The sequence below is a fragment of the Ambystoma mexicanum genome, chromosome 2p (assembly GCF_040938575.1).
Source record: "Ambystoma mexicanum isolate Mex_15411 chromosome 2p, UKY_AmexF1_1, whole genome shotgun sequence".
In the NCBI taxonomy this organism is placed as follows: Eukaryota; Metazoa; Chordata; class Amphibia; order Caudata; family Ambystomatidae; genus Ambystoma; species Ambystoma mexicanum.
In genome coordinates, this window is record NC_090923.1 from 1235198131 (window position 1) to 1235224987 (window position 26857).

Genomic DNA, 26857 nt, shown 5'->3' on the forward strand with positions numbered 1-26857 from the left:
ACAGGTCAGGGAAAGAGGAAAGCAAGAGACTGAGGAGGGGCTGAGGGCCCAGAGACTGATTGCTTAAGGGGTCTGGGACCACTAGCTGCAGCATGGAGGGCTTGGTGCCCATGGCAGTAGCAATTTGAAGAGGCCTGGGGTCTAGTTACGCCTGGAAATTATGAGGAAGCCATGCTGGGCAGCTGAGGGATATAGCCCAAGGTAGTAGCAACAGGAGAGGCTTGGAGCCCAAGCTGCGCCTGGAAATTAAGCAATGAGGAGGCATGCTGTGCAACTGAGGACTATAAACCCAAGGCAGTATCAACAGGAGAGGCTTGGAGCCTAAGCTGCGCCGGGAAAAGAAACAATGAGGAGTGATGTTGTACAGCTTGAGGCCTGGAGTTGGGGCAGCAGCAATAGAAGAGGTTGGGAACCTAAGCTGCGCCTATATGTTAAATAGAAGATTGGTGGCGAATGTGAAAAGCGCCTGGAGCAGAGGAGGGTCCTGGGGGGCCATTCCAGCGTTTGAGGGGGCTTGAAGCCCATACCTGCACCTAAGAGACTTGTAGCCCGTGGCTGCACCTTAGGGGCTTAGAGCCCATGTGCAGAGATGAAAGAATATTGCCCAAGACAACATGTGTAGTGCCTGGAGGGGCAAGGGCCCATTTGCAGCAGCGCTAAGGAGGTGCATGTAGGAGCTATCACTTATATGAGGTGATGAGGATCTTTGAGGGCATGTTGTCAGTAGTTCCTGAGGGGCTTGGAGCCTACTTAAGAACTGAGAGATGCGGTAGGAGGCAAAGGGAGTACAATTTTTATAGCAGGCGGCTGGCAGCAATGAAAAGCAGCATTATGAACATACCAGGAAAGGAACGCTTCGGGAGGTGATATTTACAAAAGGAAGTGTGGCAGATGGATTGGTAAATCCATTTCTGTTGCGGGCGGCTGCATTTCCGCCTGTTGGATTTTTTTTTCAAAAAGCTTAAGTTGTGAATGATCTTAATTGCCGGAATGAATAACAGAGGTACTTTTAAGTTAAGAGATGATGCTTTCACGAGCATAAGTAAAGGAAGCAATTTGGTCTTGCCTTCATTGAATTGGTTAAGTAGTTATAATTAGTTATTGATTCAGAATCTGTTGTCATGTGAGGCCTGAATGGCATTTGGACAGCGTGAGTGCATGAGAGCGTGAACCTGTATGTTGTCAGGTGTAGTTGCTTGTGGGATAGGTTGTCCTGTAATAGGGGTACTTCATGGAAGTTGTTGAAGCTTAAGAGCAGAGAACAAAGTTTATAGTTTTTAGATTGGATTAAGGTCTCAAGAGTGTTTGTAATTAGTCAACCAACGGATTAAGTGATCCAAATGTGAGGTTTTATTAAGTAGGTTAAAATTGCATATTAGTAGAAAGAGATTGAGATATGCGTAGTAATAGTGTTTTCTGAAATGCTATTTGGTATTTATGTTGTAGGTACATTGGTATGAGAGGTATCTTGCAAGTGGTAGTAAGCATGTTTGATAGGTGTGCACGGGGGGTGTGTACAAGTCGTGGCCTCTGTTACCTCTGTCAACAAATACTTGGTAATGTTATGATGCAAAGGCAAAAAATTGTGGTACGGTCATGTTTAACTAACACGCTTTTCCTTCCACAGATGGACATTTAATGAAATATAGGTTGCATTGACAACATTGCTAGAGTTTGGTATGTGGAATCTGAAGTATAGTTATGTGCACTAATGTTTTATTTCCACAGGTAGGACTTTTGTAATGCAGATGTATTAAGACCTTATTTAATGCTAAAGTTTAGAGTGCTGAGTGTCAAACAAAGTTTTTTGTTTGGTTGTTTGGTTTAGAAACCATTCAGAGTTTCCTGATGATACAGCAAAGACTATAGTAGAGTCATTGATGTTGGTATGATGCTGGTGTGAATGAAGTGTGGTTTTCCCTAATAGGAGCTGTATTGTATTTAGGAATACTTTCAACATGGGCAATTTAGGGGTATTGGTGTCACAAGAAGTGAAGTATTTACCCGTATCTGGGATACTCAGTCTAGTTGGAGGTGGTGTGTATTTAGGTACATACCGGTTTGCATTGTTGGGTGTGAGGGAGATGTGTGTGTGTTCTTTTGTGGGACGATGAAGTCAAGTTTAGGAAGAGAGGTATGGGTGCCTCTATTTGTAAAAGTTTTAGTAAGGATATTTGAGCAGTTGGGTGCCTTTTCCTCAATTGGTAGAAAGAGGAAGGGGCATTGATTGTAATTGTGTCCCACGGCTGTGTGGACTATTTTGGAATATGTAATGAGTCTAGCAGAATGTTCTCAGTTAGGAGTGATGAGGCAAGTGCATTGAACGGGAGGTTGTTTGTGTGCGTGTTGTTATTAGCCATTATGGTTAAGTTATCTACTTGTGTTTTTATGTCCCTAAGGAAGGGAGATATGTAGGGATTTGGTATTATCCTGCATCCTAATGGAACCTTTGGTCAGTGTATTGATTGACAATGGAGTGTTAAGGGTTAGAATGTTTATGTATGTGTGACTGGGGTTCTATGTGGTCAGTTGGGAGATGTAAGCCTACCTGGGAGGATGCAGGTGTATGTTGCCCTGAACCCAGATGTACCTGACATTATATGACCATCATAATGTACTGGAACTAAATAAAGAAGTTACTGGAACTTCACCTGAGGTCATGGTCATCTGTGGGGAACAAGGAGTTCTACACTGCTCTATGTTTATTTTTAAAGTTAGAATGGCAATAGAAAAAAAGAGACGCTGCTCTGTGTTTTGGAAATGGATGTGAATTTGACATGAACAAGGAGGACTGTTTGCCTGACTACACGTCACTCCCATGTCTTGAGCACTCCTACCAATGGGGAGCTGTTGTTTTAAACGGTGTCCTTCTCACGAGATAATTGCAGGCTTTGAAGTTATGGGAGCCTGGCAGCACCATACTGTGCTTATCGTGCACATCATGTTTTTGGCTGTCTGAAACTCTGGTGATTTATGAGCCTTTCGTGGCGGGGTCTCCTGGGAAGTGAACGACCGTTGGCCTATGAAGCTCTGCATAGCCCTGCTGAGCAGTAGTGACTGATGATGTCACACATGCAGCCGGGGGAGATGGTGAAGCGTAGAATGTTCTTTGGAATGTGCTATTGTTAGAGCTTCGTATTATAAGTGCTGTTTGCCCTGAGGATGTAAAAGGGAAAGTACTTTAAGGAATCTGACGTTTGGCAAGACATGTGTCTTAGAAGGAAGGAAGCAAAATATGTGTGCAGCTATATTAAGGCAGGAATGAACAATGCTTAGAACATGGGAACCCTATGATACGAATCGGGTCCAAGAGACATGGTTTGTTTAGGTGCCAAATGCTGTGGTCTCTGCTTGGCAAAAGAGACATTTTGGGCGGATTGTGATGCTGGCATGCCGCTCCGTCTCAGTTAGTGAGGCCACAGGTAGCGGCCAACAAATAAGGTAACATTTTTACGTCATGACAGTATGGTGGGGTATAGGCTTGTGCAGGGAGTAACAGCCATAATGTTGGGTAGTTTAGAACTTTAATATACCTATTTAAAACTGACGGAGCATTTTTGCATGTGCAGGATGGTGAGTGCCTTCGTGCGCTGTGAATCTGTAGAATGGGGCACTGCGAGGATGCAAATGAGTTTGTGTTTATAGAAGATATACATGCATCTTAAACAGCGCTGTTCTGTTATGTAAATGGGTAAGTGAAACGGTGACAATATAGTGTGGTAATATGTTGTATTGAAGGGTATTTAGCATAATTCTTTTGCGGAATTGCAGGTTTCGAGTGCCAAGCACCATGGCACATGGACACTAATGTGCATAAATCGTTGCTGTTAGTGTAAAATGGGTGGTATGTGTATGAGTGTGATAGCTTTAATCATTTTGAGTATTTTCAGCTATACTGCACATGTCAGTAGAGCCTGTGTAAATGGCTATGGACTCATAGGTTCGCTTAAGAGCCTACAAATGGCTATGGACGTTTTAGTTCACAAAAAAAGTTGTTAGTTTTGGGGATTTTACTTACTATGAGCAACATGGTTTTGTATTCAAATGTGCACAACGCAAATGTTTTCAATGCGGTTTATGTATTGTTTACAGCATATGGTTGCAGCATTCTATGATTTTGGAATGCATGTTATGATGAATCTGTCTCAGATAGGTTGGAGAGAGTCAGTGAGTGTTGGGTATTGGGTGAACTCACATTCAGCATGGAAGTGTTGCAGCGTGAAATGCATGGTTTGAATTGTTTGGGTAATGTCAGTGGGGTATATAGTTTTCCTTACATTGTTTTGGTTTGGTTTGGGTAGTTACCTGTTGTGGTAAAAGTTGGACACCCATGCGATTGTTCTAGAGTGAGGTAGCGCCTCGACGCTTTCATTAAGGATGTTAGGATTTTCTAATTTCATGTGAGGAGATTGGTCTGGTTATAGCGGTTACCTGATTTCGGTAAAGGTTGAACAGCGATGAGGTCGTTCTGTGAGGGAGGTAGCGCCTCCTCTAGGGTTTTTTTTTATCCTTCTCATCACATTGGACTGTAGGTATCTGGTGGTAAAGGGGTAGCTGGGGATGCCTGGTAATGACCCGTCGGTATTGAGTGTGGTAAGTCCTGAGATGATGAGTAAATTGTTTTCTATGTTACTTGTGGTATTTATTGTGGATTTTATTGTATCCATGGGTTCAACAGCTTGTTTTGGGTTAAGATGTTTTCCTTGCTATAAGAACGTTTAGTTTTTACCAGTCATTGATGTTGGCATTGGGAGTGCGTGGCCACCGCTCCCAATGTGTTTGGAAGGCTTGTACATCCTGGTCTGGTGTAATGAGTATGGTATTAAGACCATGGGTGTTTGTGATCTCAGTGATATTGTATGTTTCGACTTTGTGAATCCATGTTGGAGTGAGGGTGTGATTGTCTTCTTGGAGGTTTTGAGGTCTCAGTTCTCTAGAGTGGCAGTCTAGAGGCCTGTTGGGGTTCCAGGGTTACGTGTGCGTATATCTTCGAAGGTGGTAGTTGTGTTCTTCTGGTATGTAACTTGTTCTGTGCATGTATGGTTTAGTAAAGGAGGGAGGTGTGTTGTATTGTGCCTTTCTGAGGTGAGGTAGCTTGAGATGTCATTTGGAATGTTTATGTGTGGATGATGGAATATTCTGAGTGGGTGTTCTGTGTAGAGGCGGTTACAGATGGCGGGCGCTGGGTGATGGGAGCCAGTGTTGTCACAGTTTATGTCTTTTATGTCTTCATGTGGATATGTAACTAAGAACTTGGAAATAAACTTACCTGAAGAAATCTTAACCTGCTTTTTAACACCTACCACTGCACACAGGGACTAAGCCAACCAACTCAACTCCCGATTCAACCAACTCCACCAAACCCGGGTTCTCCATCAGGGACATCACTGAATTAGAAGTTATGAACCTACTCAAAAACCTCAAACCCTCTCCATGTAAAGGGGACATATGCCCACCTAAGCTCATCAAGGACTGCGCAGACCGCTTCGCACCACTCCTCACGGCTTTCATTAATGCCTCATTCAGAACAGGCATTACAACTTGTTCACGAAGCCTCTCTTCGACAAGCTCGACTCACTTGGTATCGTGTATACGAATTACGCTGATGATACACAGGTACTCCTACCTCTATCCGGCTCATACCACGAAGACGTTGAGGCACTTCATATGATCTATTCCACCATCCAGGTCTGGATGGTGGTCAATGGCCTCTGCCTCAATGGGGACAAGACAGCAATAATGATATTTGGACAAAAGAACACCCTAGCCAAACTTGACAAACTGTACGCAAACTTTACCATTGACGACTCCATTATCCCCGTGTCCACAGCCGTCAAGACACTGGGGGTCTACTTAGACTCCACTCTATCCATGACTAGACAGGTTAGCGCTATCACTTCCTCTTCTGCATATACCACCAAACTCATAAACGCCATAAAACCATACTTATCCAAACCTACTTCTCTATCAATAGCTAGAGCAACCATTGGAGCCAAACTAGACTATTGCAATGCCCTTCTGGCAGGCACATCCGCAAAAAACTTAAACAGGCTACAAGTCACGCAGACCAATGCTCTTCGTGCCGCCCTAAGCATCTCGAAAAAAGGGAGCATATCTCCCAGGCCAGACAATCAGCTCAGTGGCCCCCGGTTAAAAAGCATATCACATTCAAAATCCTCACCCTCACACATAAATGCCTCACTCTCTCTGCGCCATCATACCTATCTGAGACTATCACCAAATCCTCCTCCACACGGCCCACCAGGACACAATACACCAACCAACTACACATCCCACAAATCAATAGAGCCAAAGCCGGTGGCCTAGGCTTCCAAATCCTGGAACGCACTACCCACAGACATCAGAGCAGTAAACTCACTCCCTGCCTTTAGAAGAAAACTCAAAACCTCACTCTTTGCCATGTAAAATGTAACTATCATTTACTATCACTGTAAATTCTCTGTAAATTCCCTGTACAATATCTCTTGCCTGTAATCTTATGTATGCTCATTTATATGTGACTAAGTTATGTATGTAACAAGCGTCACGATGCCCCAGGGCGGTTGCGCGCTTTACAAATCCAATTAAATAAATAAATAAATAAATTCCAGTATGGCGGTGATGAGCGGGCGGGAACTAGTGAGAAAGTGGATACCTGCTCCTCTACATTCGGTACAAAAAAGAAACCACTGCCCTTGAGTCAGCTTTACTGACAATATCCACCTATACCCACTTGGCATACATACCCATGAGGACAATACTATATTTTCTCACTCCTTGAGTCCTACTCAAAGGTCGTAAGCTGTCCATCGCCACGAATTCCCATGGCATTACTGGAAAGTCCATGGGACTCAAGGGCTTTACACTGCAACTATGCACCTTATCATAATCTTTACACAGAGCACTCATTTACTGCTTTCTCAACATCACTGTCGAGGTTGGGCCACCAATAGTGTGCCCTTAGGTGTCCTTTTGTCTTAAATATGCCTAAGTGCTCCTCATGCCCTAGCTCAACCAATTAGTCTCTAACATTGTGAGGAGGAACAATGGGATCAGACCTCAACAAGTGATCTCCCTCCACACTGAGTTCATCCCTGACCATATGGAACACTCCAAGGCCATCTTCGGGACTCCATCCAACCCAATATTTGAGTACAAACTATTTCAATTTATGTAATCGACTATCTTTAATTTCAGCTTCCTTCCAGTTACACTAAGCAATAGAAGATTCACATGTCCAAAAGGTTTCTCCCTCAAATTCAGTCTCAGTGCTGCAGTCCTTACCATATTCTAAGGTAGTACAAATGTTCCTGGAAAGAAAATCTGCTACAATATTCCCTTTACCACTGATGTGTGCCGCAAGAAACTGATGCCCTTGTAATGCAGTAACCCACCTCATTATTCTGCACGATACACCAGTTTAAGCTTTTGGAGTTAAAGATACTCACAAGGGGTTTGTGATGAGTAACAATTATTAAGCTAGTTCCCCACAAAAATGCTTTACATTTGTTAATGGAACAGAGTACAAATAAGGCTTCTTTCTTTATTAAAGAGTACTTTTCCTCTGCACCTTTCAAACATCTGGAGGTAAAAACTATGTTCATTTCACATCCTTTCTGTCTCTGCAGTAATACAGCACCCAGGCCAGTATTACTTGCACCAGTACTCACAAAGGTATCACATGAGGTATCAAAGTTGCTCAATACAGGTGCATTGACAATGCACTCCTTGATCAGTTCAAAACTTCTTGACATGTTGCTGACCAACAGAAAGGAACATCTTTCTTGCACAATGTTCTCGTCGCAAACCCCTCTATACATTTGGCGTAGTACTCCACAAAACCTAAAACTGATAGCACATCTTGTCTATCCTTGGGAGGTTTTACCCCTACAATGGCATTCACTAGGTTCTCCTTTGGTAGTACTCTTTGTGCATTAAGTTTGTGCCCAAGATACTCAATCTCTGGCATACAACATTTGCATTTATTCTTTTGCAATGTTAAGCCCATTCTCCTCAAAATTCCCAACACTTCCACCAGCCTATGATCATGCTCAGTTTCTGAAGTCCCTGTAACCAAAATGTAGTCCTGAAAGAACCACACGCCCTTAACATGACCCAACAGCTTGTGCATTATGTGTTGAAACAAGGCAGCTGCTGAGATTAGGCCTCATGGCATCCTTTTATATTTGAATGTGCCCTCCTGTGTTATGAATGTGGTTAGGTTACTTGACAAGGGATGTCACACAATCTGGTGATATGCTGAAACGAGGTCCAGTGTGCTGAAGACCCTGGCACCCACCATCATGCCTACCATCCCCCCAATATTGGGTAGGGGAAATGCATCCACTACTACACACTTGTTAAGTGCTCTCAAGTCTACACATAGACTGACACATCCATTGGACTTGCGAACAACTACTACTGGTGAAACCCATTCAGATGCTCCAACTTCTTCAATAATGTCTTGTGATAATAATGTCTTAATCTCTTTGGAGACTTCTTTCCTTAGCACTTTTGGCACACGCTGAACTTTAGATGTAACTGGAACCACTCCTTGTTTGAGGTCAGTCTTATGGGTAAATTCCTTTAAACACCCTATTTCATACCTGAATGCATTGTCAAATGTATCTTCTGGCTTATGCAGCTCACAAGCAACTGTAGCAATTTGACCGGGAACCTTGGGATTGATAATGATCCCCAATGCACATTGTTCATACCACCCTAGGAGGCTTCAATCCTTTTTTGACACATTTATGCCTGCAATAGTGTTACCACAGTGACAATAGATGTTTCCTTTATAACATCCAATAAGCTTTGTCCTTGAAACCCCATAGGCACTCTGTTTGTGTAACTTTTCATATATGAATTTTCTTTTCCACATGCTGTGGTCTATAATAGTATATTCTGACCCTGTGTCTACAAGTACATTGACCTTCTTGCCATTGATCAGCATATCTGTGTGGTTTCTCGCCATTAGTAGTTCTTGTTCCTACTGTACTCACTGACCATGCTACCCCACAGAAATTCTTTCCGCTCATACCATCTTCACCACTGTCCTCACTCTGATTCATGGACAGTTCTTTGACAATCCCCGTGGTACATTTTCTGCAATAACGTGTAAAGTGCCCTTCTTACTGCAACGTAAGCACACTACTTCCAGTGATGGACATTTCACAGAATTGGCCAGATGAGACAAACTGCCAAATCTAAAACATTTTTTACTGCTAGGTGCTTTAGTTGCCTTGGAAGTGATTGTATCACCTTTACCTTCTTTGCCTGGTCTCTTTTTATGGTCACATACTTTCCATGGATGAGACAAACTGCCACATATAAAACATTTTCTACTGCTAGGTGCTTTAGTTGCCTTGGAAGTGATTTTATCAACTTTACCTTCTTTGCCTGGTCTCTTTTTCTGGGCATAAACTTTCCAACAATTTGTTTTACGTGGGTTATTAAGTGTATTTACTGTGGTGGAAACATGTGCGTTGGTGACTTTCAATTCCAACTCCTTTACACATGCCATGGTGGGTTCTAACTTTTTGCCATATCAAGTGCTTCATCTAAAGGTTGACCCCCTTGTCCAAATGTCTTCTCTTATTTTGTTTTCTCGCACTTTGAGCATAAATAATCTCTGTGACGCTCATTATAAGTCACACCAAAGTTGCACTTGTTAGCAAGTTCACAGATAGCTGTGATGGAAGTCTCTACAGTCTCACCTTGCAAGTGCTCTCTGGCACTAAAGTAGTATCTCTCTAGAACAATGCTAACTCTCTTCTCATAATGTTTATCTAACATTTTTGTATGATTGTTTCAAAAACATTGGGAGATGCCACTGATACTCCATCACCAGCACCAGGCAACACTAAATATGTCGCCCTTCAAACCCTAAACTATGCATCAGGAGAGCTCTTCGCCTCTTAATGCTAAAGTTTGGCCCATGTATCGCCATAATGTAGTCTAAAAAGTCCCCTTTCCAGATCTCCCATTTGGTGGAGGGTTCACCTGGCCTGGGGAGGAACTGGACGGGAAGGGCACTAATTGTGAAGGATGATAAACTTTATACTCTTGGAAATATTCACAAGACAACTGGTTGATATGAGAACACTTAGAAAAGGTATTTGGTTAGCAATACACTACTACAGAACATTGGTGGTGCCGACCAACCAAATGCTGGGTATAAATGCTTAAAGTTAACTTCAAGCGCACATAGGGCCTCATTACGACCCTGGCGGTAAGCGAAAAACGATGGCGGTAAATGATTACCGGCCTTGTTTTCTGCTAGGTCCGATCATGACCCGTGACCGTTAACTACGATGCCATTAGCAGCATCGTAGTTAACGCTGCCGCTAACTGCACCAAGGACACACGCACGCGACCCGCCACGCCGTAAATACTGGCATGGCGCAAAGCTACGCGAATGACGACCCAAGCGGACATGCACCTAACGCCATCACCCAGCCCGTTAAGTACCTTACCGCCATGGTGCTAATTACGCCATCGCGAACCAACCGTAAAGGGCCTTGTGCAGTGAATCCAGCTGCCACAGGTGCACAGAATCAGCACAGGTGGAGGCAATACAGACTCAGGAGGTACAAAAAGAGCACACCCACCCCCTTCCCACACCCAGTCACACTCCACAATGATTCCAATAGGACTAGCAATGTTGGGGCTGGAGGACCTGATAGCAATGCAAGTGCTACAACTTCAACTACAACAACAACAACAGCAGCAACAACAACAGGCTGCACAGAGGAGACGCAGGAGGAGAAGGAGGGCAAGGCAGGGCCAGCAAGCCCCACCAGCACAGCCAGTGGCACCACGCAGGCAGCCCACAATCCCACGCATCAGAGCCAGTCCATTCAACCTCACTGCTGAGCAGATCCACACCCTGTACCGTTTGGACCGGGACACCATCACCGCCATCGTAGACATGATACACAACGACATCGTCAGCATGATAGAAACACCAACCGTCATCCCACCCCTACTGAAGGTAGTGTCTGTACTCCACTTCCTGGCCACAGGCACCTACCAGCACACAGTAGGACACTTGCATGGCATTTCACAACCATTATTCTCACGTACACTGATCCAAGTGCTTGATGCCCTCCTCAAGCACACAGACGACTACATCTCATTACCACGGTCTGCCCAGGAGATTGCAAACACCAAGGTGGGTTTCCATGCACTAGCCGGCATACCTGGTTGCATTGGTGCCATTGACTGCACCCATGTAGAATTGGTGGTGCCACATGCCATGGAGGTACCGTACCGCAACCGTAAACTATTTCACTCAATCAACGTGCAAATGGTCTGTGACTCCAACAGGATCATCTCACATTGCTGTGCCCGATTCCCCGGAGCAACCCATGATTCAATGGTCCTTCGGAACTCCACAATACCAGGCTACATGGAGCGACATGCAGGGCCAAGATCCTGGCTACTCGGTGAGTCACATGTCATGACCATGGAAAAGTGAAGTGGGTAGGTGAACGACATACCAATGCATACTCCAGGGGGGGGGGATGATGCATACTCCACCTGGCTGAAAGGGGGGGGGAATGATGCATACTCCGCCTGGCTGAAAGGGGGGGGAATGATGCATACTCCACCTGGCTGAAAGGGGGGGTAATGATGCATACTCCACCTGGCTGAAAGGGGGGGTGATGCATACTCCACCTGGCTGAAAGGGGGGAGGAATGATGCATACTCCACCTGGCTGAAAGGGGGGGAATGATGCATACTCCACCTGGCTGTGAGTAGTAGAGAGAACGGAGCCAGATCATACCCTAAAGCAGCACAAACTTCAGCTGACACCACTAAACCTAATGGCCGATGTATGCTGCCCCGCCACATGAATGAAGGTGTGCCCCAACCATGACAGAACCATCTGCAAGTGCATTGTACCAATTCACACCACATTGACCTCAACGAAATGCACCTACATGCACGTCACCAGACACCATCCACTGAAAGGCCTGTCCCCCATAACTGTGCACGAATGAGGCACATGACGGACAGAAACATCAACACACCATCACACAGACAGCAAGGCCCACAAAATGTCCCTATCAACATCCGCATTGCTCACTGGGGTCATGATGAGGCTGACAGCAATGTTGCAATGATGTGAGCGTTGACATCACAGGACACGTGCCATACCACCAAAACAAACGGCATGAACGAACACAGTGGATGGGCACTCACAAGGAACTTGACCCCCCTGCATACATTGGTTGATGGCATGCACAACATTCCATAAGAGCCATGAGCATATGCTGGTTGCATAGTGTGAATCAATTAGTGCATTTACAAGAGGTCCGAAGTAACAGTTGGATGCAAGCCATGGTGGCACGTCATGTTCTGAAATAGATGTCACGACTGACACATACATTCTCGCCCACATACAGGTGATGCAGGCTATCCCCTGAAGAGGTGGCTCCTTACACCAGTCCGGAACCCACAGAACCAGCACGAGGAGGACTACAACCGTGCACATACACGTACCCGTGTGGTGATTGAGCAGGCATTTGGCCTATTGAAGGCACGGTTTGGCTGCCTCAGCAGGTCTGGTGGGGCACTCCTGTACCGCCATGAGAAGGTGGCAAAGATCGTCATGGCATGTGTCATGCTACACAATATGTGCGTCAGACGCAATGTGGCCCTGCCCCCTGACGCTGAACTGCAACCACCTGACGATGAGGAGGGTGTGGATGGGGCAGCACCTCATGGAGGCCGCGATGCACAGGAGGGGCGTGAAATGCGTCAAAATATCATTGACCAATGCTTCTAGCACACACGGCTGGTGTGTGTAACATGGAGACGGCACTTGGGGCACTGTGTGTGTCTGGGACATGCACACTGTGGACTGTACACCAATAAAGCACACATAAGAAATGAGCAATGTCCACACATTTGATTTGTGAAAAAGAAAAAAGTGTATTATGAATGTGAATAGGTTTGACACACCCAATACCCCCTCCCCCCTCCCCCCTGAACTCCCCAACACACCCAATCCCCCCTCCCCCTGAACTCCCTGCAAAGGTGTGACGGTGCCCGTGATGAAGTGGGTAATGTTCCATTTGTCCACTGGGCGGCCACTATTTGCAGCCCCCTCTCCCAGCCCCTGGGGCCCCCCTGACTGTATTCCGCAGGTTCCTGGCTGACCTGCGGACGGGGCTGGTTGCGGCAGAACTTGCAGCGGAGGAGGTACTGGGCTGCTCGGTATGCCGCGTGTCCCTTATTGTCTGTACAAGCTCACCGAGCACATTCCGCACCGCGGCTAGTTCCGCACATATGTCTTTGCTTGCGGATTGGATGGCTGCCTTGACAGTCTCAGCACATTTTTCCATATGTGCACTGGCACCTTCACAATCAGCCACATGCTGCGTGAGTAGTGAGGACAGTTGTTGTTGCCTCGTCATTATTTGGTCCAGCGACTATTGGACATCTGGGGCATTGGATGTTGCAATTGCCGGGGTAATTGGGCTACTCACCTCCTCCCCTCCTCCCACTGGGCTGGGAGTGGCTGGCCATGACTCTTCAGGGGGTAGCCCCTGTGTGCCATCTCCGTGCGGGCTACTTAGGGACAGGTGGGGGGAATGAAGGTGGGCAGTGGGGGGACCTTCTGTGTCATCTTCCTCATTCCCCACATCGCTGTCAGAGCAGGCTGCGATGGCAGCAGTCTCCCCAATTGTACTGCTCCCCGCAGGCACATTCCCCTCAGTGGGCAGCAGTTGTTGTGTGTCTCCTGTGGGCAGTGCCATGCTGCTTGCCTCGGGGATCATTGCTGCCCTGGGCTGTTTTGCGATAGGCAATTTTGGCTGCTGTGGTTGGTCTTTGGGTCCAGCAGAGGTGGAGGGTTGGTGGGCTCTTGCCTCTGGCCTGGCCTTCTTGGCAGGTGTGGTGCCACTCTCGTCCCTGCCGGTGTCCGATTGGGAGCCAGTGGTGGAGCAGAGGAGGGAAAGTGTTATTGATGGGTCAGCGGACATTGAGCAGGCATTGGCCCTCATTACGACCCTTGCGGAAATTGACTGACCGGACCGCAACAGCGTAAATAGCGTTTCCGCCATTGCACGAAGGAGCAAAGTGCGGCTAATTACGACCCATCGGGCACGAGCATTACGCCATGGCGGAATCCGAAAGGCTGCGATGGCGGAAATGACCCCAAAACGGCCCTTACCGCCGCCGTACGCTGCACCAGGTGCAATACCGCCACCCATCTTAGCGGTCACCGTAATGAGCGGGCACCGTAATGAGCGGGCACCGCAAATTACGGGCACCGTAAATATACGGAAACGGAAGTAAAAGCATGTGGCCGGAACGGGAAACAGCACGCCGCACAACTATAAAATCCGAATCCCAACACAACCATTAAAAATCCGACCCTGACACACATCCCAACCCGTTAGCAACCCCAGTTCAAAAAATAAATATGGGAAAGGTAGCCAAGAAAGCGTGTGATCGCAAGCGGCAGGTCCACTTCTCCCGAGAGGAACTGACCGTGCTGACCGAGACCCTGCAGGAAAATGGCGCCGTCGTCTTCTCCAGTCAAATGACCAGGACGGCCCTTGCCAACAAGAAGGCCATATGGGCCCTTGTGGCACAGCGCGTAAGTGCGGTGGGGACAACACCCCGCACGCCACAGCAATGTCGCAAGCGGTGGGACGACCTGCGGATCCGCGTACGCAGCATACTTTCTGCGAACAGGAACATCGCCACAGCTACCGGGGGGGGATCAGAGTCGCCCATCAAGTTGACCCCCTGGGAGGAGATCTGCGCCTCCACCATAGGAATGGAGAGCATAGAGGGAGTCGGAGGGATGGAGAAAGGAGTGCCGACATCCGGAGAATCAGGTAGGTTTGCCAAGAGAAACAATGCGAAATCCACAAACCACGAACATGTGCAGTACCATGTGACCCCATAGTGCAATACATACTTTGCCCTGACAGCGCCCTCTAAAAGTCAGAATGAATAAACAAATTAATCAAGATGCCATAAACAACCCCTACATGTGCAGCATGCACCCCCTAACTGCAGGCAGCCAAATGAATGCATCCTCAATCCACACGAAAATGAGACCACCTCCAAGGCCCAGTCCCATATCAGCCTCATGTACCACCCCAATGCATTTGACACGTTGCCATTCCAAATCCGACAGACCCATAACTAACGCTCGCCCCTCTTTACTCCACCACAGGGTCCGATACCAACGACGAGCTGCAGGACACCCCTACCAGCACGCCTGCAAAGAGGGCCAGGACCAACGTCCCAAGAGCCTCCACCTCAGGTGCAAGGATCAAGACACGGCAGCAGCAGGAATCAAGTGCCAGCACACTGGAGGGGACTGCAACAGGCACCCCAGCAGCCAGCAAGTCCACAACCCCAGCACCACAGGTCCCCCCAAAGAACGTATCTGATGGCACTGCCTCTGGTGGTAGCAGCACCATAGGTGACACAGCTGTCATGCCAGCATGCTCCGACACGGAAAACAGTGCTGGCGACGTAGGTACCATCCATGACCTTTCCCAATCCCCCTGCATGTTCCATCCCCTACACCATGACGAAACCACGCAGGGGCACCCTGAAGACGACGACTGGCCAACCCCCACAAGTCCTGTGCCAAGGCAACATGTGTTGAGCAGCCCCCCTGTCACACCACCGCAAATGTCCATGGCCCAGCAGAGGCAACAGTCCCTCGACCTGCTGATCGAGCAACAGCAGGAAGCGTCCACGCTACTCAAGGACCATGCAAATGAATGCGGGGGTTCCAGGGCAGCCATGGAAACATCCACCGAGACACTCAGGGCACAAATAGAGAAAAGTAGTGAGAGCCTCAGGGGAGAAATGGAGAGAAGCACCGAGAGCCTGAGAGCACAAATGGAGAAAAGCACCGAGAGCCTGAGGGGGGAACTGCATGCGACGTCCAAAGACGTTTGTGCTGAACTTGCTGCTGTGCGCCGTGTGCTCTCGGAGCTCTCACAAACCCTCAGAGACATGCATGGACGCGAGCAGGCAGAGACGTCATCCGTGGCAAGTTCCGTCCAGGGCAGCCCCCAACGCAGATCTGGCAGGAACCTGCGCTCCACGGGCAGGGGTGCCCCTGATACCCGTAGAGGGGGCTTGCAATAGCGTCTACCCACGGGCAGCATGCATATCTGGACACTGGTGTTGGGGGGGGAGGAAGTAGGGTGGAGGGGGTGTGTTGGGCTTCACTGGGTGGCGGGTCCATAGGGTGTATGAATCAAATCACATTAACAATACAGCACTTCATTATCATCCAATGACATGTGTGGACATTGATATTTGCGTACGAGGCCTTCATAGGCGTACAGTCCACTATGTGCGTGTACTACACACACACAGTGCCACAGGTCCCCTTTCCGTGTAATAGGCACCATGCGTGGTTGCTAGAAGCATGCATCTATGATGCTCTGTCGGATTGCACGTGCATCCTGTGCCTCATGGACTCCCTGGCGTCCCTCCACATCCCCACCCTCATCATCATCATCTTCAGGTGCATGCAGTACAGCGTCAGGGGGCATGGGCACATTCCTACGTATGCACATGTTGTGCAGCATGACACATGCCATGACCATCTTAGAAACCCTCTCATGGCTGTACATGAGTGCCCCGCCAGACCTGCTGAGGCTGCGGAAACGAGCCTTCAGTAGGCCGAATGCCTGTTCAATGACCACACGGCTACGTGAGTGGGCATGGTTGTAGTCCTCCTCATGCTGGTTCTGTGGGTTCCGGATTGGTGTAAGGAGCCATCTCTTCAGTGGATACCCGGCATCACCTGTATGGGACGAATAAAGGGTGTCAGTGGAATGATAGTGCTAAGTAGCCCCCCCCCCTCCTGCAAGGTCATTGACGCATCAAATGGGCCACGATGTCATGCATGGAATGAGACTCACCGAGTAGCCAGGATCTGTGCCCTGCGTGTCGCTCCATGTAGCGTGGTATTCTTGTGTTCCTCAGGACCATAGAATCATGGGTAGATCCTGGAAATCTGGCACAACAATGCGTAAAGATCTTGTTGGAGTCACACACCATTTGCACATTGATTGAATGAAATTGTTTCCGGTTGCGGTACTGGACCTCCATGGCATGTGGGACAACCAATTCAACATGGGTGCAGTCGATGGCACCAATGCAACCCGGGATGCCGCCAAGTGCATGGAATCCCACCTTTGCGTTGGTAATCTCCTGGTACGTGCGTGGTAGTGTGATGTGGTCGTCGGCGTGCTTCAGGAGGGCATCGTGCACTTGGGAGAGTGTCCGTGAGAACAGTGGCTGTGAAATGCCATGCAACTGTCCCACTGTGTGCTGGTAGGTGCCTGTGGCCAGGAAGTGGAGTACAGACACCACCTTCAGTAGGGGTGGGATGGCGGTTGGGCTATCTATCATGCTCACGAGGTCAGCATGTGTCATGTCCACAATGGCGATTATGGTGTCCCGGTCCAAACGGTAGAGGGTGTGGATCTGCTCAGCAGTGAGGTTGAACGGATCAGCTCGGAGGCGTGGGATTGCGGGCCGCCTGCGTGGTGGTAGTGGCAGTGCTTGTGGGCCTTGCTGACCCTGCCTTGCCCTCCTCCTCCTCCTTCTCCTCCGTCTCCCCTGTGCGCCCGGTTGTTGTACCTGTTGTTGTTCGTCGTCTTCTTGTAGTTGTAGCACTTGCAGTGCTATCTGGTGCCCCAGGCCCAACATCGCTAGTCCTGCCGGTAGCATTTTGGAGTGGGAGTGGTTGTGGGAGGGGTTTGGGTCTGCTATATATGTGCTGTCGGCCTGTATGGCCTCCACCTGTGCTGATTGAATGAATCTGTGGCAGATGCAATCCCTTCTGGCCGAGCACGTCCCGCACGTAAGGCTGCATTTGGCCGCATGGCATCTTGGGGTTGGAATCATGTATCAAATCCCGATGGCAGTGTGATGTACTTTGACTGATTTTCATGCTATGCTCCCATTGTTACACATGCTATGATTGCAGCCGCTTACATACCTGTGAAGAGTCAGTGGTATGTAGGGCTCGATCGATGGCCGACCCTCATGCAGCACAGTATCGTACTTCACCGACGGGCGTGGCGTCCCATTTGTGATTGCAGCCAGTTAGCATTATGACACACAGCCGCACTACATTGATGTAATTGTGAATGCAAGCGTTCACAGAAGCCTTTTCGACGTAATGTTGCAAGTGTGGAATTCGAAGGCCAGGATTTTTGGTTGCGAAGTAGCGGTGAGGAGACGCCCACAGGTCTGCCTGGAAATGTAACGTTCTATTGTTGAATGTCCTTGGGACAGGGCCCATAACGAGCAAGCAATGAATGACATGAATTGAATGGGATGCGCAATAGCGTAGTGGACGATAAGGCAGGACGTTCCCAAGTCCATCTAGCTTCACGACACTACAGATCCGGCCAGGAGCACAGTGGTTTTTGCAGACTGCATTACGCACAGACGCGATGGAAGTTTCACATATTATGTGAGTGAATGTTCATGCGTTTTCATTGCGGGATGAGGGAATGATGAATGGATGCATGGACAGATGATTCCATTTAGGGTCTGCCATGTACATGTGTTTTTTGATTCAATCCCCTTCCCCTGCGCTATGTGATGCAAGGCTGCCATAGTGGGACTTACGTCTATCTGCCCTTGTCGGATCCTCCCTGTCTCGACGCGCCTTCATACACTTGTGTCTAGGCACGTTACTAATCCCATGTCATGGGTTCTATCTTGACGGACGCATGCACAGTAACCGACGTTGCCAATGGTGTATTAACCTCGATTGGTTTCGTTATGTATCGATACTGATTTAGGGGTGTGTATATTCCTTTGGAGTGGCCTAGCATGCATATGGGTGTGGATTTGGTGTGTTGAATGAAGATAGTGATGCATCATGTGTCATGTAGTGCAATCGGTTAATTTGTGTTTCATTTTGGTGACAGGTATCTCCTGCCCTATTGCAGATGCCATCTGTACGCCACTCCTCCAGATGGTTTTTACTCTCGACACCTGCAGCTTCGGGTGAATCAGTGGAGCAGCATTACGATCTTATGGGACGATCGCCAATGGGCCACATGCCCTTACGCTGTTCTGGTGGCTAGGTGCAACATTTCGGCCTTTCAGCTGGACTAGTGCCTGCCTCATGGGACGGACCTGCGGTTCTTGCCGCTTCCATGTTGCCTTTTGGAACGTTGATGTTGGCCCTGTGTGCCATGATGGTACAGGGCGTCACACAAGTGGAAGCTGGTCAATTATTGCAGATGCAGCCCTCGGTGATGATGGATGTTTTGGTGTTATTTTACAAATTGCTGTGAGGCCTTTGTCATTTGGATGTGCATTTAAATTGTATTCCGATATTTGGCGTGTTGCGTTATTCTTTGCAGGTGATGTGGCGATTTTCGATTTGTGGCGGTATGTATTGCGAGATGATCTGCATTGTGTTCCGCCTTCTGAGTTGAGTTGTGTGGTACAGTACTGGCCGCTTTTGCCTACGTAGCACAGTGTGGTCACGGATAGGGGCTGCCATTGTGACTGTTTACATGATGTGCTGTTCAGGGGCGGGGGATTGGCTTTTGGCCGACTGGTGCCTGTCAGCCAGGTCGATTGATGGTATGATGGGATGTTCAGAATGTGGCTGGTCACAGGTGCCTGTGTTTGCGTGCGTTTGTTGGAGGGGGACTGGGGTCATGTCCATTGGAATAGCTTCTGTATTCATGCCATCTGTGCCCTGCAGCTCCCATCGGCCCCTCTTGGGATGTGCCTGGCTGCTCAGTCACTCTGCCAACTTGTGTGGTACATGCTTCTGCTGATGGTTGGTTTGTTTACTGGCAAGAGTACAGGTCTGGTGCAATCCCCCTCAGGATGCTGTTTTGGATGTTGCCTTGCGCTGGTGGCAAGCGATGGGGGACTACTGTTGTTTTGTGTCATGTGTTCTTGATTTCCATTTTGATGTCTTGTACCTTCACATGCCTGTGCTGCATCAGTACGGCTATGGTGAAATGCCGTACATGGATGCCCACTCACGGGGCGCTTCGAACACCTGCATGCATTTCTACGTTGGCATGCATGGGTGAATTGTAGATTTCACTGGTTGCATGGTGTGAGTACATTGCGCCTGCCAGGAGTTGTGCAATGTGGCCAGGGAGTGGAGTACAGGCACTCAGTGGGCCATTTACGGTTGGTTCACGATGCCGTATTTCTGGCCATGGCGGAATGGTCCATTCCGCCATGCCTGATGGCGTTAGGTACATGTCCGCTAGGGTCGGAATTGCCGTACCGTTGCACCATGGTGGTGTTTGCGGTTTGGCATGGTGCGCGCGCGCGTGCTTAGTGCAGTTAGCGTTGGCGTTCACTACGGTGTCGCTAATGGCTTCGTACTTTGCGGTGACGGGTCATAGTCGCACCGAGCGCTTTTCGATGGCGGTATTGCATTTCCGCCATCGTTTTCCCCTTTCCGCCAGGGTCGTAATGAGGGCCATTGTGATGACTGCCATGAATTTGATGGATAGTTAGTGCACTTTGTAGGCTGTGACATACAGGTTGTCTCCCTTTTGGGTGGGTTGAACATGCAGGAATGTGGGTGCCTGCTGTGGAGTGTGCATGCTGCATGTGTGCAGGGTGTAGGTCTTCTGCTGATGTGTTGCGTTAACCCTATAGGGCAACATTGTGATGCACATGTAAGTGGAATTCAGGGGGTTTCGCATGGCTAAATTAGAGGCACCTACCTGTGTCTCCTGATGTCGGGGCTCCTCTCTCCATTCCACCGACCCCCTCGATGCTCTCCATGCCGATCGTCGAGGCACATATCTCCTCCCATGGCTGCATCTTGGGGAGTCTGCTCCTCCGCCAGTTGCCATGGCCATGTTGCGGTTGGCCGACAGTATGCTCCTTACTCGGAGCTGGAGGTCATCCCACCTTTTGCGGCACTGTTTTGAGGTGCGTGCGGTGGTTCCTACAGCGCTGACCCGTTGTGCTACGAGTTCCCATATGGCCTTTTTGCGGGCTATGGCAAGTCTTGTCATTTCTGCGGAGAAGACGATGTCCGCATTTTCCTGTAGTGTTTCAGCCAACATTGTTAGTTCCTCCCTGCTGAAGTGGTCCTGCCGCTGCCGATCGCAGGCTTTCTTGACAACTTTTGGCATTGTGGGGATGCGTGGATGTGGCTGTAGCTTTCTGCAAGGTCTCGGGGTCAGATGTGCAGTGGTAGTGGAGGATTGCAATGGATTGTGTTTTTAAAGATGGCCGCCGTGCTCTTTCCCGTTCCGCCGCAATGACGCTACTTCCGGTTCCGCTTACTGGCGGTCACCGCTAATTACGGTGACCGCTAATTACGGTCAGTGCTAAGATCGGTGGCCGGGATGGCGGTAGTGCACCTTACGCGGCATGCGTTGCCAGTAGGTGCCGTTTTGGGGGCATTTACGCCATGGCGCTGTTTACATTACCGCCATGGCGCAATGCTCGTGCCCGATGGGTCGTAATGTGCCGCTTTTTACGGCTTCGATTCAGCACGGAAACGTTAATTACGCCATGGTGGTAATGTACGTTACTTACCGCCAGGGTCATAATGAGGCCCATAGTCAGGTGGTGCACGCCCCAACCCACATTGATAAACATAAGCAAAAGTGAATGAGCAACTGTCTGGAACAATTACAGTAAAAGCTTAAACACTGCTATAACAAATGTGGTAGTGTACTGTTACTATTCTTAAGTGATCTTCAAGCTCATCACAGGTGAATGTTGCTAATATCAACAGTACCTCATATGTGTCAGGTAGATAACACACTAGTTCTCAGATCACCACTGCTGGCCCAAGTAATTGCAGTGCGAAGAGACGGATAGTTTAAGCGTGAACATGTCACAGCTGCTAGCCGGAGTAAGTGTAGAATGAAGAAAAGTTTCTGCTCCACATAGGTCCCAGGGATGCAGGAAACTCCTAGGATCTTTATCCACCCAGTTAAGTCCGGACTCAATCCAGAATAAGGATGGCTGCAAAGTAGAGCTTTAAGGTCAATCCGGCAGGAGAAAACAATGGATGAGCAGGCAGAAGAAGCAGCAGACCAGCAGAAGTCCTTAATGTAGTGAAAACCGTCTCTTGGTCAGCCTGAGCACTGTATGGGGAGAGGGGCAAGCTCCAGCTCATCACCAAATGTGAAGTATGCAGAAATGTGGTAAGCCCAAAACAGTTTTGACAAGCAGGCTGTGATCAATGGAAAACAGGTTGATGAAGAAACAGTTGACCTGACCCCATTATACATATATACATATGTACAACCACAGCAATTAGAAATATGACTACAGCAATGAAATACCTGGAGTGGGACTCACAGGAACTTGAAGCCAGAACAGAAGAGATTCCTGTTTTCAACATCATCCCGCTGCGAGCCATGACTGGAGCATGTTCAACACAAAGCGAACTATCAGGACCCTTTGATGCTGACTTTGGCGTTCATTGTTCTTCAAACCATTGGTTGCCTGTTCGACTCCATTTGCTGCTGCACCTCACGCTGCCTCGGCTTCATCTAACCAAGTACTCCTGCCTTGCATTGCTTGAGTCTCTGAATAACCAGCCTCGTCATTGATGTGCCTGTAAGCCGGTCGACCCAACCCTGGTGTCACCCGAACAGAGATCTCGCAGCCACTGCATTTCTGGTACTGGAACCAGGTGAAAGCCTGATCTGCATAGTACGAGTAGGGGATTCAAGACCACAGCCACATTCCTTTTGACCCTGATTTGACACCAGCTTTTCACTTAACCACCATGACCGTTGTATCTTCGAACTGTAAAGAACCCGTGATCGACGCAGAGAAGCCTGGTTCGATGCTACCAAACTACTAAGACCTTTGCAAAGGTATTATTGACTAGTATCTGCCCCCAGTCCATCTTTGGGCCCTAGAGACTGGAGAGATGACATTTTAATCCCTTTTGCAACCTCAAGAACATATCCTTTGAACATTGTGGTCTTAATTGCCTTTTCTCCCCCAGCCTCATTCTTTTTTAATTTAATTTAATTGGTTATTTATAATGCACTTAATACCCAAAGGTTTCTAAGCGCGGACCCATGGAACGAACCTGTGTTGCTCCGTGTTGTCTTGCTTCCAAGGCAAGCGCGTTGCCCCTGAGCTATCCTCCCGAGACGCAGAGTGCTTCATCAATTATATCATTGCATAGTCTGTGTCCTTCCTACAGGGATAGGGTTTTACAGTGTTTTGTATTTAGGTATTATTGTACATGGTGCGTTTGATTAGAGTATATACTTTTTACAGAACCTTGATTGGACATTCCTTTATTTTGGACTGTTATACTTCACTTTTTGGGTTGCTACTGAACCACATTCACACTCCTCTTAATCATATAGCCTTCCTTCAGTTCACGTTACCACAAAAGGCTAGGTTGTATATCTTTAAACTGTGCCTGTTTCACCTTAATGATTGTGTTGGCATTTGGTTTGTAGAAGTGTGAGGGCTGAGTGGGCGCTTTAGCTTCTACTCATCCTTGTACTCCTGCAGGACAGAAGTCAATTCTGCACACCTGGTGGCAGTTGTAAACTTTAGATATAAGCCATACCTTAGTTTAGGGTATGGTGGCTATGGTGGCTAGTGTTTCTCATAACTATTAAACCCACACCTGATTGATATCATACATGTGTCAGCACTGTGTGCCCAGCTCACCTGAGCAAGGGCTATGTGTATTCTGGTCATACAGCTTGGCCCTGCCACTAGCAGGCCAAGAGATTGAATACCTGTACCTCTCTGTTGCTGTTTTTTGAGGTTGTTTAACAATTCCCTACAGAGAGACATACCTTCAGCAGGGGTTGTCCTGGGAAACATGCATCAAAGGGCACAACCTAAACAAAAGGAATATGCCTCACACCAGGGTGTGGCATACCAAAGGGCCTTTGATACAAGAAAAGAGGGCAGTGTAGGCAGAGGGATGCATCACTCTCTTGTTTCTCTCTATTCATCTCTTTCATTCCTTCCCCTCCGCTTCCTTTAGCACAGGGAACTTGGGTATAATGTTAGAAGGCAAAGACCACTTGTCTTTAGAACAGCAATTGGACCCCTTAAGGCAGATTTGCTTTAGTCCAGATTTGCTTTAGTCCAATCACCTGTGGATGTTGGACTATAAAAGAAGGGGTCTCTCACTTCTTCTTTGCTTCATCTCTGGACTTCAGCCCTTCATGAAGAATTCGAATTGACCCTGTGAGGTGAAGGCAGATGATCCAAGGCAGAGATGCACGCACTGCTCCCTAACCATCCCAGGGACCATTGGAGGAGACCTGCTGCTGGAGAAATACCTGCCTCTCTGCCAGCTACACCGGTAGCCAGGACCCCACTGAGGGTGTTTGCCCACCACCCCCGTGTTTGCGAGAATGAGATCAAGGGCCTATTTGTTCCAGAGCCCCTAAATTAGGACACACAGCAACTGAAGAAGGCAAGCAGCTGGTATCCTGCTTTTTGGCCCCATTCAAACACATTGAAGTCAGTGGAACCTGTGGTGCTGCCTTTGGCACTTCTTCGACTCTTCTGACCACTGCTGCTGCATCCTCAAACCAGCTCTCTGCTGCACCATGCACCGTTGCCTTGTAAGACTTCAAACTGCTGTCCCTCGCTTCAGAACAAACTCTTATCTGGCCTCTGTCTGGCCTCTGTCTGCATCGCTGCATCTGAACCTGATTTGACCTGCTCGCATACCGCCAGGAAGCCTGGTTTGCCAAGAACATCGAGAAAGAAATATTGACTGCTAACTGCCCCCCTGGATGTCCTAGAAACTGGTTATGTCACTTTTAATCTCTTTTTCAAACAAGAACATATCCTTTTGCAAACATTTTGGTTATTGTTACCCCTGTTTCATATCGTTTGCATATTCTGTGTTCTTTCCACAAGGATGGGTTTTGTGTAGTGTTGTTCTATACAGTGGGCCTCATTATAATCTTCGCGGAACAGGTTAACGGGCTCCGCTAATGGATGCGGACCCGTTAAACCCGTTCTGCGAAATTATGAGGTCCCCTCGCGGGACCCGGTAACGACGCCTGGTAAAACCAGGCGTCGTTACCGAGTCCCGCGAGGGGACCAGGGAGCTAACAACAGGCTGGTCGTAATAGACCCGTTGGTAGCTCCCTCTCCCATTCCCATTGAGCCCTATGGGGGCTCAAATGGGAATGGGGAAGGTCCGGGCCCGGGTTCCCTGAGGGAGGAATTACCGGGCCCTCCGAACTCGGAATGGCCCGGTAATTCCTCATTCAGGGAACCTGGTAAAGGAGCCCGGTTTGGCAGTAGCCATGGAGCTAATAGCCCTATAAAGGCTCGAATGGGAATGGGGAAGGACCGGGCCCGGGTTCCCTGAAGGAGGAAATACCGGGCCCTCCATACTCGGAATGGCCCGGTATTTCCCCATTCAGGGAACTCGGACCCGGAAACGATTTTGGAGGCAGCCATGCCCTTGTGAAGGGCATGGCTGCCTCCAAAGTCGTAATGAGGCCCATAGACTCCAGGGCCGGTCACTTGTTGGCTTAGGGCTGCCTCACTGCATGTGATCACTGTCACTCTTTTCCCTAACAAGTCAAGGGCTGCCCCAAAAGAGGCAAAACCATGCAATCAGATTGTATTGTACCTGTGGCACTTTCTGCAGCACCGCCCTCACACAATCACCATTGTAATATGAATGCTGGTGGTTTATCACACCTACACACCTAATGTTCAATATAGGACAGATAGCTCACTGAGTTAGGTGTTTGCTACTGAGGTCTGTGCTTACACTGCGGGTCACGTTTTCAAGTCCCAGATGGCCCACTCAGTTTTTCAACCTTCTATGGTTGCTATATTGTGTACCATTAAACTGGCTAATATTATTACTCATGCTATTAAGCAAGGTATCGAGCACTATATGAAAACATAAACTATTATCAGTAATGCTAATGTTTATCATTTCCCATTCACAGTGCCCTTGTGCCTTGTCTGATTTAGAGTAGTGTGCTTGTTAGAGAACCGGAATCCATTATCTAGTGGCAGGGCTATTTAGGCAAAACCTGCAGAAGTCTTATTTTTCTCTCGCAGTGCTTCTGCATAAAGAGGTGTTCACGAGGGGAATCCATTATCTAGTGGCAGGGCTATTTAGGCAAAACCTGCAGAAGTCTTATTTTTCTCTCGCAGTGCTTCTGCATAAAGAGGTGTTCACGAGGGGTGGCGGGGTGTTCAGCGGAATGCTGAAAGATTCTTGAACTTTGCCTCTAGTCTCATACTGCTCAGGTTGCTGGGAGTATTCCACCCCACCACTGCTGGACATATAACTCTAGTTGCTCTGCGTAACACCTTGGAAGACGTCATCAAGGACTACACTGGAAATGGTGCAGATGGTAGAGTGCTCAAAGTCAGAGGACAGGCAGTTGCACTACAGATGGCTGCTGGTAGAAGGGTCAAGCCACTTCCAATTCTGGCTCCTTTTCTGGCTCATGAACTTCGCTCACATGCTACTGTAGTTTCTGTCCATAAATCTCTGCATGACCTCCCCCAAATACTCCTTGATATGGAAGCAGCTACCAGAGTGCTGCAAAAAGGTTTGGTTGGAGGTAGTCACTATAAAGACCCTTGACTTGTCTGGGGCTCCCCCTTCCTTTACCTGATGTTATCTTGGACTAGGCCTTGCATCCTGCATGCAGTCTGCTTCATACACCCATTTTTCTAAGCATCTATTTAATGTATTGTTAAAGTTAATTTTGGTTCAGCACATTTCAATTTGGGATATACTCTTTGGCTTCCCATATTGTTGTTTTGCCTGGCGCCTCTTGCCGACTTCTATGACACGCAGCTCTCCACTCCTTTTGTTATATGCACATATGACCCTGTTCTCTTTTTTCAT